The following is a 5,286-nucleotide window of genomic DNA, read 5'->3' on the forward strand; positions in this document are numbered from 1 at the left end:
TCTATGTGCATGCTCCCATTCAGATATTTTCGTCTGGATTCAGTCTGTTCCCAAGCGACTGCTGGATAATTGCACTGTTTGGGTGTTGACTTGCTTCAGGAGAGAGGGACAGAATCCAGGATAGTCTTATGACACGCCATCTCCCTTCTAAACCACAAAACCAGCTACAGTGAAATATATTTATTGGAATATTACTTCAGAAATATAGACGAAAGGAGTAAAATTTACCTTGCAAGTCAGTGCAAATCTGTGGTGGGGTAAGACTGTCCTTTTTTTGAGGAAACCTTTTTCCTGGTAGTAAGAAAAGAGAGGTTATGTAGTTAAAGAGTTTATGAAGGAATAAAATAGTACTTGGCATCCTCTATACCCTCACTCCCACTATGTATAACAAAACTAGAGAGGAAGATCAGATTAGAGGTTGTGGCCTTCTCATCTGCTAACTGTATATAAACAGTGACTTCCTAGTCATGAGATAATTGCAATCACAATGTTAACATGCAGGACAGTTATGCCTCAATAGGCTTTTCTGAGTGCTAAGTTCAGTCTATTTACTTAGTGAGCAGTTCCATTCACTTTAGCAGGAACATTTTTTGGGAGAAAGACTTACAGCCTGGAGAAAATTGTAAAATGCAAGTAAAGCATATTAAAAAAAATTGGTAATACTCATAGTAACTAATGGAACCAACACTGAGCCTAAAAAGAATCTTGTTGGCAAATTGCACTGTTGTAGAATAAATAACTACTGAGAGTGAAATATATGGGAGGAATAGACTAATCAAAGAATAAGGATGTTAGAACTAATTAATCTTGGGAATAAGAAGCAGAAGCAGAATCAACACATATACTTGTATCATGACCCGCTGAATGTGATGTCAATTCACTTCTGCATAGGTATCCGTTTTGCTCTAAAAAGGGCAAATGATTTTTTATGTTATATTTCTTTTCTCCCCTCAACAGAGGAGAATTTTGTTGTATCACCTGAAGGTGAATTAACTCAGTATGCCTGAATGGCAATGCTTCCTCAAGGATGATTTTTTTTTTTTTTTTTAAACAAGAGATGAAAGACTGCATCTACTCATGTCAACAAGAAGGTTCTCCACCACAGTCAGTCAGGTCAACATTTCCTCCTTCTTATTTATCTTCAGTTGCTCTTGAATCTTAGAAATTGTCTAATCCACAAGTATTGCATTTTTATAGACCAAGGCAGAAGAGAATACAGGAATACAAGATGAATAATACAGGAATAACAAAATACTAATTTTCAACTGAGATCACATGTATCATAGTACTTCATGACAGCCACAATGCTTGTGTTTGAAATTAACCCAAAACTTGGTATTGCATATCATTTGAATCTTTCTCATACTGTCCCAAAATTTACAGTTATTCATACTGATTTCCTTTGTTAGCAGTATTCTATTATCTCATGTTTATGGGCTTATATTTGCATGACAATATTTTATTTAGGTAGTACTAAAAATTGCCTCCTTTATTCTTACTGGAGTTACAGTTCTTGGTAAGCAATTCCTATGCTACTCTTTGGAATCTTCTCTTTTGGCAGTGCATAGCTAATCTAGTTGCATATTGGTATAGTCGCTTTACTTCTTAAAGAGCTCATGTCTATCCAGAACGTATGGAATCACTGAGGAGCAGAGATATTTGAACTGTGTTATTACAGGCAGAAAAATGGGATTTTGTTTTATGGCCCAAAGCTTCTGTAAGCAGAACCTCAGACACATAATTCTTGACAAACAGTATTCAGGCAGTTGAACATCTATAGACTCACCTTCATGCCTCCTGATGGCTTACAGTCCAGAAACGTCCTGTAGGAAAGCAACTGTTTGTAATGTGAATACTCAACTATTAGTCAAATTAATCATTTTATGAAGGGCAGAACTTCTTTGAAGCTGTTCAACTTAGCAACAATCTCAGCATTTTTTTTTCTCAAAAGCAATTACTGAATTAGCATTGTTTGCTTCAAATAGGACATAGTATAGAACAAAGAATACACTATTGATTTTTATAGCAAATTCTCAAGATACTCAGGAATTATTTGCTTGGTGGGCAACTGATCTATCCACTTTTCTGGCTAGACTGTACTTTTACTTCTCCTCTAGCTCTCCTTCACATGGATAAGTCCAAGGTAGGGATGAAGGATAATATGTTAAGGGATCTGTCTATATAGAATTGTTTTCTACCTTGGAGAGCCAATTAAACATAAACTGCCTAGGGCTTTTAAGTGCCTTCAGAACTCCAAAGCTAATGTCTTATTCCATATCTTAATTCAGATTTTTAATATGCAACAAAAATATTTTAGTTTACATACAATAGGTGTTATTTCTGTACATTGTAGCTATTCAGAAATGTTTCTGATTTAACTGCCAATAATCAATCTTAACATATAGTAATTTGCTTTTCTTGGTAGTATCATAGATAACAGTAGTCCAAAAAAAAAAAAAAAAGGCTGACAAATATTAACCTTTTTTCCCTTCCCTGCACTGACATCTGAGAAGTTTATCTCCCTTCTTTTCATTGACTTTAATACATAAGTACCAATACTATCTCACGCCCTTTGTAAGGCCCAGATCTCACAAGCATACAAACACACTAACATTTATCTGACTAATTCCAGTGACTACACGTGTTAAGTCAAGCATATCCTTGCAAGTTATTTAAACCAGCACCTCAATTTCCAATATTCTTTTAATGCAGTTACCCTTCCTCTTTTATTTAAAGATTCATCCAGTCTGGGAAATCATGTCAGAACACCCAGCTAATGTGTTTTTCTCTTCTTTTTGATATAATAAAATAATAACTGTAGTAACAGTGATAATTATAATTTCCACCATATACAAATCATACCGTACTTATCGCCTTCCTGATTCTCCTTCCTTTCAAATACAAGGAAAACAATGTTGGTATTTCAGAATGATTCATGCTATATTCATATTTGTGTCTCAAGATTTCCAAAAGCTGTAGAAATAGCAATGCCATACATGATGCAAGATCATGTAAAATCAGAAGCATATTTGTTTCAGATACCTGTCAACTGGTAACAGTGAAACAATTTTTTCAGTGGATGAATTAGGAGTAGTAGACTGAAGGAATCATCTGCTCAGCTGAAGGACATGCTGCTTCTCTACAGCTTCCCACTCTAGTGGTGCTCACCATCATAGACATTTGAGATATACAGACTATTTCAAGGGATTCTGCTGTGGCCACCAGTGGATTAATTAACAAAAGTGATGAAAGTTAAATCCTGTTCCAAGGCTTAAAAGAAGGACTGAGATTTTGATGGAGGGATTAAAAAAAGATTCCCCATATTAATTTCAACTTTCGGAATGAATTAGCTTTGACTTTTCTGCTGAATGTTTCATCTATAACCTCTGATAGAACACACTCAATTCCTCAGATTGACTCCCAGCAACTATTGCAAATAAACTATGATATAAAGCCTACTTCATCAATAACCAGAGTAAAAATAGATAAAATGAAAACCTGCAGCCTGTGGAAAAGACTATGGTGAGGCAGGCTGTCCCCCTGCAGCCCACAGACGTCCACGGTGGAGCAGATATCTGTCTGCAGCCTGTGGATAACCCCATGCCAGAGCAGGTGGAGGCACCTGAAGGAGGCTGTGACCCTGTGGAAAGCTCATGTTGGAGCAGGCTCCTGGCAGGGCCTGTGGCCCCGTGGAGAGAGGAGCCCACACTGGAGCAGGTTTGCTGGCAGGACTTGTGACCCTGTGGGGGACCCACGCTGGAGCAGTCTGCTCCTGAAGGTCTGCACCCCGTGAGAGGGACTCCATGCTGGAGCAGTTCGTGAAGAACTGCAGCCTGTGGGAAAGACTCACATTGGAGAAGCTGGTGGAGGACTGTCTCTCAGGGGAAGAGTGTGAGGAGTCCTTCCCCTGAGGAGGAGGAAGGAGCGGCAGAGACAACGTGTGATGAACTGACCACAACCCCCATTCCCCGTCCCCCTGTGCTGCTAAGGCAGGAGGCAGCTGAGAAATAGGGAGTGAAGTTGAGCCCAGGAAGAAGGGAGGGGTAGGGGGAGGTGGTTTAAGATTTAGTTTTATTTCGTATTATCCTACTCTGATTTTATTGGTAATAAATTAAATTAATTTCCCCAAATTGAGTCTGTTTAGTCCTTGATGGAATTGCTGAGTGATCTCCCTGTCCTCATCTCAACCCATGACCCTTTCGTCATATTTTTCTCCCTCCTGTCCAGCTGAGGAGGGGGAGTGATAGAGCAGCTTTGGTGGGCACTTGGTGTCCAGCCAAGGTCAGCCCACCATGCAGCCATAACCATCAATATAATAGGAAATTATCAGCCCAAACTATTTAAACCACAGTGACTGTTCTATTATCAGAACATCTTTCTTCTCATGTACTTAGGTCCATCTGTATTTCAATAGCAGGAACTGAGAGGAGGTAATAAATGAAAAGCTCTTTCAGCTCATAGGCACCACACAAAAAGAAGAGGGAAGAATACCATATGTTTAGGTCCTGCAAACTTTACAAAATTTTTACAACAGGAGCTTGTGCTAGCAATTCCTGTGTGTTTTAAGCTAACCCAATTACAACCTGAAAAGATGAAAAATCTCTCCTCTGCATCTGTTGAGATCCCATCATAAGTGCTGTACATTTCCAGTATATATGTAAGTGCTATTCATACATAATGAATAGCAAATTGAGAGAGGTGCAGAGGCTGCTTTGAGCAGAAAAGAACAGCACAAAGCTCTGCACTTAAGTCTAGGGCTTTAATATAGCAGACCCAAGGCAATTTTTGAAGGTCTTGTAAAATAACAATGGAGTTCACTGAGGTATTAAGTGCCAGGAAAAACAGTGCTCTAATAGCAAAAAAGAACAGCTTGCTCTCAGGGCTATTTCATGCAGGGTGTTCACAAAGGGAAACACTCCAACATCATTCTGCTATGCTGATTAATGTTCTTAATGTCCCATTGCCTTCAAAAAGTTAACAGTCTAAAAGGCTTTGTTTTGTTTTGTTTTGTTTTGTTTTGTTTTGTTTTGTTTTGTTTTGAGGGGTGATTTGAGACTGTTGGGAAAGGAGGATGGTATGAGACAGAATGAGAAGAGTTCAAAGTTAAGACTAGATGAAGCCTAGTCAAATAGACTTTTAGAAGTCCAAAAGGTGCCAGAAAGAAAAATGGTTATAAACCACAGCAACCACGTTTTGGCACTTGGAAAAATGTAGTCTTATGCTCCCAATAAGCTAAAAAAAAAAAGTGAATGTAACAGTTATTCTTGAACTGGAATGCAGTGATGG

Source organism: Grus americana, chromosome Z (genome assembly GCF_028858705.1).
Source record: "Grus americana isolate bGruAme1 chromosome Z, bGruAme1.mat, whole genome shotgun sequence".
Classification (NCBI taxonomy): domain Eukaryota; kingdom Metazoa; phylum Chordata; class Aves; order Gruiformes; family Gruidae; genus Grus; species Grus americana.